Source organism: Sinohyriopsis cumingii, chromosome 12 (genome assembly GCF_028554795.1).
Source record: "Sinohyriopsis cumingii isolate HCF-2022 chromosome 12, ASM2855479v2, whole genome shotgun sequence".
NCBI classification, from domain to species: domain Eukaryota; kingdom Metazoa; phylum Mollusca; class Bivalvia; order Unionida; family Unionidae; genus Sinohyriopsis; species Sinohyriopsis cumingii.
This window is the reverse complement of record NC_142972.1, coordinates 57047254-57059393: the sequence shown is the minus strand read 5'-3', so window position 1 is coordinate 57059393 and position 12140 is coordinate 57047254. Positions and strand designations below refer to the sequence as shown.

Sequence of the window (12140 nt, the reverse complement as noted above, 5' to 3'; positions counted from 1 at the left end):
ATGATGATATTCTCCTGGCAGCAGAATGCAGTGTCTCTTAAATGAGTAAAGACCAAATACTGAAAATCACTGATAGCTGTAGTCACATTTAATGTATTTATGCATTAGCCATGTTTATTTCTAAGAATGAGATCAACACAAGATGGATTACATCCATACTTGCTGTACAATTCAGTCTCAATATTTGTAATCAGTGCATTACCAGCGAATTGTTTACAATTCAAAATTGTTATTTAGTGCAGTCTACAGTAGTCTTATAAAATTTTCCCCCGCCATCCCCCACCCCCAATCTGTGTTGATACTGATGGAAATATTGTGGATCTGATGTGCAATCTTACTGCAGGCTTATCTTTCCGGAACACACATGTGCACTGTTTAGGCACCGGTATTTGGTAATAGCCATATCTAGCGCAAAATTCAAAGTGATCATAGGACAGAAGGTTGAGTAGCTACAATGTCGTAGCCTCAATGTGTCCACGAAGTAGGAGTACTAATATTTGTACAAGGGTTGTGCTATTCTACGTCGATTTACAAGTCGCCAGACATAGGATTTGATCTGGAAATGTTCTGAACATTCCGCAGAAAGAACTCTGCCAACAGTAGCTCAACAGCTGTGAGAAATAACTGGTAAGTCACAAGTGGATAAAATGCACAGCAATGTGTGTAGATAAAATTGCCGACATATATTTGCATGTTTTAATTAAAGGGCTATATCAGCAATGAAAGTGCCAGTAAATATCATTACAGATGTGGGGATCATTTATCGGCTAAGTCTACATGTTTTCAGTTAACGAAAATAGGGAATATCGAAGCTAGTAACTGGCATCCTTGATAATTTGACTAGTAAGTTTTTTAATTAACCATTTCAGACTTTACAATATATACTCAATGTGTTTATACCAGTATTGTTAAGTTTCAATATGCCATTGTGTTTTAAGTTTTGATTTTCTGTTTTATTTCACTTGGTACAAACACATGCTGACTTCTCTTCTCATGCGGTCTCTATCGGTAATATTGTAAAAGTGCATAACTTAACACAGGTTCCGAACCATTGCTATGAGCAACAGCGATAAACATGGCATGTGCCACGAAAACTTAACTTTTGTTTTCTTCTTGGCAATATAATCATTAGTACTAATGTGTAAACTATTTGTAATTTAATTAAAAAAATTGTGCAGATTTACTAAATGTACTTTTGCGATACTAAGTTCCATCTTTGTTTAAAGCACAGGAGTGATGTTTTATCAATAAAGTATGGCGAAATCTCTGACAGCATCAAATCATCTTATTAGTAATATAAATGAACACAAGGAGTGCAAGCATGACCACAATCCTCCACTCAAGTTGACTTTTCACACGCATTTTTTATCGCTTCAAAACCGCAAGGAGACTGAAAAATTACATGTATACATTCAAAAGACAGTGACGTACCCACGCATAACTCTCAAACAAACCATCGCATGAATCCAAATCAGTCGAATTTACCTTTATTTTTACCATTACAGTCACAAACCCTTTCTATTATAATCCACCAGACGGAAGTAGCCCATTCTACCATGGGCTGAATAACACAATGAAAGTAATTTCACAAGATAAAATGTTTAGCTTGCTTTTTATTTAAGATTGTATCATTTTATAATTTTATATAAATTTCCAGAACAGAAATATGTAGTTAAAGTTCAGATAGTAGTTATAATAAATAAGTTTTAAATGAATACAGGATGTCATCTTCTTTTAACCAGTTAGAGGACAGTATTTCATTCAGCGCTTCATTCTTGCATATTAAGCGGGCGCGATCAGGGCCATGTCGAGTGGTACCATGGGAAAATGATTTGGCATTCCTTAAAGGTATGGTATTAAGTCAAACTTTTGATAGGGATACACAGTTGAATGCCTGAGCTAAATATTGGTACCAAATTTATTAAGCTAAATAGGATGCGCGAGCAAGGAGAGAAGTGTCCTCCCTTGTAGTTATTATAAAGTACATGTAAGAGAGGTCAATTTTAAACAAAGATACAAGCCCCCATGGTTACGCTTTTACTCCTTGTGTTCATTTATATTACTGACAAGGTGATTTCATGTTGTCAGATATTTCGCCATACTTTATTGTTAAAATGTCAGACTCCTGTGATTAAGGGGGTACTCACCAGTTAATATGTACATTTGAGAAAGTGACGTATGTAAGGTGAAGTAGTTCGCATTTAAAACATACACGATGGAGAGAATGTTGGCATACCTCTATACTATTAATGTAATGTGGATGATATTTCTTTGGATATTGTACTTTTGGAAATTTTACATGATTTAAGCACACTGCTAACTAAAATGACTGCTCCCTTGTGTTAAAAAATCAGCCTGAATTAGTCTAAAGTACACTATACATAGCAGCTATTAAAATAGGGAAAATGAATTTTGCCAGACTAGACAATACCAGCTTCTGAAAGTGCAATGAATGAATTACCAAATATATAAAAATGTAAAAAAAGTTATTGGCTCTTTCTTATACAATTTACCTCTGAAGTTCAGGAAGTGAAAATGACCAAGTAGAGTTAGCACTTTTTTGAAAGGTGCACATCTGAAGTAAGGCCAAGCTGTATACTCTCTAACACCCATCAATCATACACCAAAATAAAGGGAATTAAAGGTTCTTTGAATTATACCTAAGATATACAAGTTTTTTTTTTAAATAGCCAGTATAACCAGTGAGGAAAGCCGGGGAAATTCTTTTTCTTTAAAATCCTAACCCTATGCAAAATACGAAACTGTAGAGCGCCACCTAAAGGTTCTAACAAACTGGGGATTTGTGCGATATGTCATAAGTATATAAGGTGTTGTGGGCTGCTTGTATGAAGACAGCTCAGCAGCTTTCTAACTAGTCATACTGCAATTACTATGAGCTTTTTTAAAATTTATTTATTTTGGTTAAGTTGTCTTTTACTGTTCTGTATATAGTTTAGGAACTTTAAGCAATATTTTGGACTTGTACATTTTCGTTTAAGATTTTATTTAAGCACAAAATAATATTTATTGATAGAATTTAATGTGCCTTTCTCTATTCTAAATTATATGAATACAGGGTTCCCACACTACCGGGAAGTCGGGAGAAATGATAAAAATATTTCCCGACCATAAAAAGTCCTCGAATTTTGCAAATGTTGACGAAAGTCCTGAAAAACCTGAGAATTTTCCATCACAACTTGATGCCCGAAAGAATTATGCAATTGAGTTGTAACTGAATTGATTGCGAGTTCAATTTATCGAGTTCTGACCAGAAGATTAGAAGGTTACTTCATGGATCATCTGGGCACTTGCGATAAATATATTTTTTGAGACAATCCAAATGCTCAGGTGGCAGGGTCCAATTTCGTAAATTGGCCCCTGGCAAATTTCTTAACTTATGGTTATGGCGTGACTTTTTCAGCTATTATTGTTTAGTATTTATAGATATGGATATATTTGTAACTTGGTGTTTCTGGCTTGTGGATGTGAAAAATGGCCTTTGGATGTGAAAAATGCTTGTATAAAATAGGGGTTGGGATGCATAAACTTCTTCTGCTATGAACTGCCATTGACTTCAATGGTCAAGTGAATAATATTCTTATGCTTTGTTTTAATATAGGTATCTAAAAATATGGATTTTTTTGACCTCACTTGTGTATTTGATTTTTTATACCAGGTCACTGATTGCGGCATTAAATTTGTACATAAAAACTGGCCCCTGCCCCCTTGGGGAAAATTGATAATTTTTTTATGGTGCAGTCAGCCACATCTGTTATACTTTTCTGTTTCTTTGTGTATATTTAAATAATTTTTATGCATTAGCTTCATTATATTCCTTCCTTGTTCCATATATCACTTAGTGTTGTATGTAATGCTCTTTGGAGAGGGAGGTAACTGTGTTTTGTTCCTCAATGTGAGAACTGTTTACATCATGACAAAGTAGCATATTTTGGACTTAACTTACTAAATATTGGAACAAAATGGTAACCATAATGTACAGTCTTGCACTTTCTGTAGCTGTCAAGGTTTGCACCTATATATTTATGAATATTATTCACATTTCAATACAGACACACATAAACAATTGCATGGCATGTCAACATGTATTCTTTAAAGTAATTTAACTCCATAAGAGCAGATAGAATTCAAAGGTATCATGCATAAACATACCGTTGTGAATGTTGAATGTCACCAGTGGAACGGTCTTAGAAATAGTGATGTATATGGCATATTGCTTGCTATATTTTGGTGAGAAGAATGAAAGTTTTAGCACACCGACATAGTTTCTACCTTCATGACCCCACTCTGAAGTTGACATAAGAAATTCACATCTCACACTTGGGTGATAATTGGAAATGTTTCAGTGTTATGTACATATCTTGAAATTTCTAGGTTCAGTTAACAAAGGGGGAAAAGCTTAAAATTAAGTGGCAGTTTTATGCATTTGTCAATACAGATACAGTTTCTCCTCAGAAATTCTTATGTTTTCACTGAATGTTAACAGTACATCAGTATCACTTGTTTTTCTTTCTTTTTGCAGGTTTCAGATAAATGGTAAAAGATTAGGATTAATCAGTTAGTCATGCTGAAAGAAATGATAGCTTCAAACTCATCCAGATACTCATTCTGATCTAAGTGCACAAGAGATTTAGAGAGTGACTTTGACAGACAGATTTAGCTTCTGCAGGAGTTGTTTTATGGTACGTGCTTATTAAAAGCCAAGCCAGTGAAATGCTTTTTATCTTGAACTGAATTTTCCACTGTAAGTATTTGTTCTGTACCTTATGTTATCATTTAGTATGATTTTGTAAACTCCAGAAAGCATTAAAGTCAGTTGTAAGTAAATTGGTGTCAGAGAAGAAATTTCTGTTAAATTTTATTGAGTAATTTGTATATGTATGGTCAATTTCATTGGCTATGTATCAATGAATTTATTTGATATATCACTTTGTAAGTTTATCAGGGTCCCACACATCAGTATGTCAATATTCCAGCATTGTCTAATGTTAATTGATTAAACTTTGACTTCTCCAGACCAGCCAGACTTGTGTTGCGATTACCCCCCCACACACAACACAACACTGATGCTGCTATTAACATCTCCCGAATGATAATGAAAAGTTAGGAACTGCTTCTTTTATATCAGTCTAAAAGTACTTCTAAATCACATGGTTTACTTAAATATGTGATTTCTTTAAGTTTGCTAGAAGAGTTATTAGAAACTTTTCACTTCTGTCACTGACAATTTTCATAGCATTCTGTCATGCCCTGCTAAAATTTATAACTTCCAGATCTCTTCTTGACATTCATGAAACATTGTAAAGGAATTTTGATTCTGTACTGATGCTATAGTGGTAAACAAAGACCAAAAACATTGTAGGTTGCAAAAAATCTGAAATGTTTCAAGAAATGCAGTCACTCATAACTCACAATGTAAATAATGCAGTACTTTTTGCCGCAAAGTAGTAACTTTTTTAAAAGCTTAATACTATTTTTAGTTTTGTGCACAAAATGTTTTCCTTTATACCATTGTACTAGATAATGGCTAAATATGTGATATGTACACAACTTTTTGACAACAACCATTTTCAGCCAAATTCTTAAGGTGGCAGGGTCCAGTTTCGTAAATTGGCTCCTGGCAAATTTCTTAACTTAAGGCTATGGTGTGACTTTTTCAGCTATTATCGTTTAGTATTTATAGATATGGATATATTTGTAACTAGGTGTTTCTGGCTTGTGTTGTTCTTGAAATTGATGTCGGGTATGTACACCTTCCATAGTTGTTTTGCAGTTTGTTGATAGTGAAATACCAGTAATCGGCTAGGAAGAAGATCTAGCCTCCCCTAGGAGTAGACACATGGGTTCAAGGCAAGTAGAATATCTCAAAAATGGCTTGGATGACATCTATTCTGAATTGCATCAAGCTATTTAGTAGACAATGTTTTTCAAAATTTTCATCCAGGGAAAGGGCTTGCGTTTGCACTGTGAGCACCAGACGCTGTCAAAAATAGGCCTTTGGATGTGAAAAATGCATGTATAAAATAGGGGTTGGGATGCATAAACTTCTGCTATGAACTGCCATTGACTTCTCTGGTCAAGTGAATAATATTCTCATGCTTTGTTTTAATATAGGTATCTAAAAATATAGACCTTTTTGACCTCACTTGGGTATTTGATTTTTAATGATTTTTTATAATAGGTCGCTGATTGCAGCATTAAATTTGTACATAAAACTGGCCCCTGCCCCCTCAGTGGATTAGATTCATCTGGTAGCTTTTTTGTTTCACTGACTGTTCAATATCTGTATCTTTTTTATATAGAAAGCATTAAAACCAGTCTAGTATCACAAGAGGCCAACATGGTGGCATTAAAGCATAGATGCATTGCAGATGGGCTAGCAAACTTTAAGGTTGTTAAATTGAGTTAAACCTGCATGAAATCAGTATGAAAATTATTTATTGTCTCAGAAGTTGCGAATATTAAAATAGTTATATCTTTAATATGCTGAAAGATGATGAAAAAATGCGTTGATGAAATTTGAGCTGGTACTAGCCATTTCAGTTGTTAGTTGCACGAGCACATTGAATCTCACAACCGTCATTTTTTAATACTAATCCATCATTTTCAGATACTAGTATCGCAGGAAAAAGTTTTAAAATTAAAGTCGTATACTGGTTGTAATAAAAATACAAAATGAAAGAGCACAACATTTTCTATATTTATTACAAGACCAACTTCTGGAGATTTGTTGTATCACGTTACTACCACATTGACTTGTGCTGTCTCTCACAGGGAGCATACAAAGCAGGGAGCCAGACTACTCTGTTTGATGAATCAGACTGGCCCAGTTTCTTGTAGTTCTCAAAATAAATATGTTGAGAATTATATGTTCTGTCTGATTTTTACAAAAGGTATCAGACTTTCATTTAGTATAATTGGAAATTTTGTACAATGACATTAAAAAAGAGGTTGGTTGTTGATATCATGTGACTATTGGACTTCTGATGTCGTTGTGTGAGAGTTGTAAAGTCATGTGACTATTAACGCAAATGGCAAGTACTGGGTAAGGTTTCATCTATGCCGAGTTTTGTCTAGTCTCTGAACGGATTAAAGACATAACGATTATCATTCTTACCATTTTTGAGAAAATAATTAATTTTCCTATCGATTTCATGCAGGCAGGTATAAGTTGATATAACATAGTTTAAATTTGTTAGGCCCGCTGGTAAGCAGTCTTTACGATGGTGGCAGATTCCAAATTTTTATATATAATTGCTCTGAACCCACACTCCATCCTAAATGTCCAAATGTGAAAAATGGATATTTGGCGGAAACAGATTAGAAACTTTTGAATCTCTGAGCTGAACTTTGGTGCGAAACTATTACACAGTGACATGTAGCTTGAAGCATTGGTTTCATATCTTAAATAGAACGCAGGAGAAATGGGAAATTGTTGTCCATTTTATATTAAGAAACGATAAGAGCCCATGTATTAATATAGATTTTGGGACTGGTTTATTGAACTACAAGAAGACTAGTTGATTTTACAGAAAATTTAGTCCTTGTTTATACAAAATATGTAATTTTGAAGGTCTTTTGTCAAAATTTAAATCAACCGTTTTGTAAATGTCTTTACATGATGGAATTTTGTAACCAAATTGTCTTAAGGAGTTTATGTTGGTTGAAAAATCTTGTTTGAGATTTTATTGGCACACATAAATTCAGGGTTAAACTTTTTTCGTTACAAGATAAGATTCTTATAGTTTGCATTTATTGTTTTTTTTTCATACTGTGATAGGAAATGTTTACTTTGTGTAACATGCACATATATTGCTCTGGAATTCTTTAAAATTAATGGTTTGAAAGGAAACAAAGTAATTTATGCTCATTATATTTTTTCCACATAGCAACATAATGCAGTTAAGCAAAGTAAATTTAGGATTTGTATTCTGTATATTGAAATGGCTTTAAATGCCAATTTATAGGAATATAATCAGATTTGTTTTGTGTGACTCATTTTATTGCTTTGTACATGATCATCTTTTCTGACATATATGTTTTGGAGAGTCTTGAAAGAGAAACATCTTCAGATTTGGAAAATGCATGTTTTATAAGAATGTTCTTAAATTCCATTCAGTAGTGGTCATATGTTAACTTTGAAAAAATGAATTTCATCCTGGAAAGACCTGGAAATTTATATTTAGAAAAGCGTGGGAACCATGTGAATAATATTTATTCCTAACTTTTTTTTTTACAAGCAAACTATATAAGAACTTGGCTATATTGTCGAGTGAGCGACGTCTTCACATACCAACACTTTTATTTTGTATGTACTGATTTTCTGTTTTTTAAGAATCTAATTCCATCCTTGAGAAATTTTCTTATGCTGCAATAGATGATTCAATTTCTTAAAGAATAGATTAAAAAATGTTCTTAGGGTTATAGAATACCCAAGTCATTGTGAGTGTTATCCTTGCTGATTTGATATTTGCAATCCAATTTAATCATTACTTAATCTACGATATGACTGATTTTTTTAAAGCTACATTAAAAATCAAAATCACACACATATACATGTTTAATCTAGCACTTTATACACATAGTTCCAACATTTTCACAAAAAGCTCAAAATGTCCAAGTCAATGTGAGCATTATCTTCACTGACATAATATTCTAACTTCAAGTCAACAATAATTGATTAATCTAGCAATCCAAAAAAGCATAATTTAGTGACATTTTTCTTTTATAATTTAGTAGCTAATTCCAAGATGGGCAAACTATTTTTCAGTGTAGCCACAGGTGTGGTGAATGAGAAGTGAAATGCATCATACTGAGTCAAACTTACATAGCCAATTTGTCACTTGTGGCAGTTGGTGAGAGGATTGCCCACCCTGAGTCTAAGTCAGTGTGACCGTTGTCCTCACCAACCTGAAACCAAATTAATGCTACTTATATAAATTCATTTCAAGTAAGTATTATGATATAATTGAAGTGTAAAGTCAAGCAAGTGTTCCCTTTACAGAGTTTACATATTAGATATTACGGTCAAGTCATACTTTCTCTTCTGTAGTAAACTTTATTGCAACTGAATCCAAAATAGTAAATCTTATTCAATTTTCATTCACCAAATAGGTATATATACAATCATAAAGTAACTGTATGGTACTAAAATATACCTTGATCTTGTGTGAGATTGTAATATACAGAACTGTACCTCAAAACAATAATATATTGACTTTGTATTATATCAAGACTGTTATGGTTATGAATTCCAACTGTATTCAGGTTTCTTCATAATAAATGATCATCTTGTGTTATGGTTGAAAAGAAATCAAAGTTTCAATTTAACTCCATTCTCCACACATTAGTCAGTTTTTAGGAGGCTTACTCAGTGACCCTGAGCACCTATTTAATTTTGATAATGACATTCCTGTTGAGGATAATTCTGATTCATTATATGCATATATTTAACATAAAACAAACAACAAAAACAGATTTCTTATTTTTCTACAATCTTCCAAACACTGATGCTGAGGCTGTCATAATTGCATCTTCTTGCTCTGTCTTGTCACAGAACACTTGGACAGTTTTTTCACATCTGTTAAAACCTCAGTAAACAATTAACATTTCAAAACCAATACAAATTTGGGTCCCAATGGTTTTTATTGTATATCGTTTTAGTAAATTGTAACAGCTCAGTACCTGCAAATTTTGGGATCATCTTAAAATTCAGCTTTATCCTAATACTTTTTTGATGATATATTTTTATTTGTAATTAGACATCAACTTCCAAGTGATTGGTCAGATTCTAATTTACTTTCTCACAAAGGTTCTGTTTTAATAGATGGTAGATTTATATCACTAATCAAATAGAAATTACCTTGTAACAGTTATGTTAAAAGCTAAGTAACCTCACATTTGTCCTACATAGTTTTCAATAAATTAATAAATATTGCCCATAATTTACCTTTACATGTCTGGATGATTATATTATCATTATTTACACTTTCCTTGGGCTAGGTGAGGATATAACTCATTTTATTAACTAGTTCTAGCTATAGTGTTGTAGTTTGTTATAATCTATGGCATAAAACTGAGTTAAATATTGTGATGAGAAGAAACAGTTACATATAATATTTCTCAATAAATTTGTATTCCTCTAATATTTGAAAGTGTTAACAAACAAAACACAGCATGTGTCATTCAAGCTAAAACTTTCTGTCATGCTTTCTTTGTCATGACATTTTCACATGCATATAATTGTTAGGCATGGTTTATGGGTCCAGAGTTTTACTGCAAAGATGTCAAAGTATATTCATATTGTATGTGCAGCCTTGATACATGTCACTTTGGTTGCCTTGGGTTTTCTGGTGGAGCTACCAATATGATTTAGAAGTGACTGACTTCAATTCAAAAATGTAATGTTGTTTGGCAACACAATTGTTTTCATAAGCTTGTGTGCTTATTAAATTGTGATTGATATGCTTTCTTATCATTCTATGATTGCAAATGAAAATAAGACAGTTTTACCTCTGTCACTAGTTGTATGTCGAATACAGTTTATCAATACCCACTACTAATAATAAAAGATGATTTAGTGCTAAGGATATGACAAAACTTGAATAATACTGATGGTATGATGTGATCCTATAATCTTTATTGATTCCTTCACTCATCAGCACTAGACTATTCATTTCAGGTACCAACATCATATTTAAGAAATTTGGACATAAAAGTCAATAGTCTTTCTTTCATGAAAACAGATGAATCTTTAAAGTAACATTAATCCACAAGGCATAATAATGTACAAAAGGTTAATTTGTTAGTAAATAATTTATTTTCCAGTCCCAATGGGAAAGAAAAAAATGCTCTGTCAATTATGATTTTCTTTGTAGGTAATCTCTCCAAAAGCTGTTGGGCTGGTGGAGTACAATGCTGATGCAATCTACGTGGGACTGCTGGATGGTCAAGATAGGACATACTGCAAAAAGCCAATAGGGAAACTTGAAAATGGAAATTTTAAATTTCAGTTTCCTGATGGTTTAGAAACAACATTAAATATGAAAGATATCCTGAAAATCAACGAAATTTATTTGATCATTAAGTTTGAACTAGAGGTAGTGAACAGCCAAATATCTGTTATGGAAAAGAAACATGAGCATATAAAGAAAGCAGTTGCAAGGTACATTAAAAGTTAAACACAGGTATGGATTATTGAACCACTCTCAAGAGCTTCATTGGTTGATCTCTTAAGTAAGACCTGCCTCCTTACAGCATTCTCCCTCCTTTTAGCTAAAGAGTTTTAATCTGGGAACACTGGAATTGACTGGTAGCAATAGTTCACCTAAAGTATTATGATTGGGTGATTATTATCGAAGAAACATATTATTCTAGAACTGACTGGTTATTAATGGGTAAAACAGCATCTCTGTATAGTCACAAGGTCAGATCAATTATTTTTTAATTATAATAGAAGACATGTCTTTTAGCGTGTATACAAATTTAAACATTTAACCACTTGCCTTTAAATCACGAAAGTTGAACCTCAGGCAATCTTTGAAATGAAATTTTTGATGCTGATAATATACGGAATACATCCTGATAAAACTGTGTTAAAATTTAAATATGTTACAAAATATCATAATTTAGAAGCAAAGTTTAACATAATTATGAACATGTACATTTGAACAAAAATATCATTATGTTTGTGTTTGGTGTTATATTTAAACTTGAGTCACATTTCTTATGCGATGTCAGATTTTTAAAAAAAATTGATTACTTGATAATATGCTTCCTTCTTATTACTCTATCTGACCTAAGTACTATCATCCAATATGTGCCGCCTATCCCTTTTTATAAAATATTCAAATAAAGACATAATATCAATTGCAAGTTTTTTCCTTCATTCATTTACATTCTTGCTGCATAGACAATTTGTTGGTTGAACAGATTATACATGTTAGCTGTACTTTATTTCTTTGCTGCAGAGGCTTATGGTACACTGAAGGTCAAAGCCAGTTAAGTCATTCCTTACAAAGTGTTATATACAGGAAACATACTGGTCAAGTCTGCTTAATTTTAAATGTGCACAAGTTATGTCATCACATCATTTTATGGCAAAACTTAACAAAGCACTACCA

General features: G+C 32.8%; 1 long non-coding RNA gene across 2 annotated transcripts; it reads left to right on the top strand.

The window, feature by feature from the left end:
- The first annotated feature begins 416 nt into the window (after positions 1 to 416).
- Positions 417 to 11870, top strand: LOC149786516 (uncharacterized). 2 transcript variants are annotated; one of them, XR_016425204.1, is made up of 4 exons: positions 417 to 627; positions 4541 to 4700; positions 8789 to 8968; positions 10896 to 11870. It is a non-coding gene; the product is annotated as an uncharacterized LOC149786516 (long non-coding RNA). The 2 variants fall into 2 exon arrangements; XR_016425203.1 differs by lacking the exon at positions 8789 to 8968 and having other exon boundaries at positions 4541 to 4762.
- The last annotated feature ends 270 nt before the right edge of the window (positions 11871 to 12140 follow it).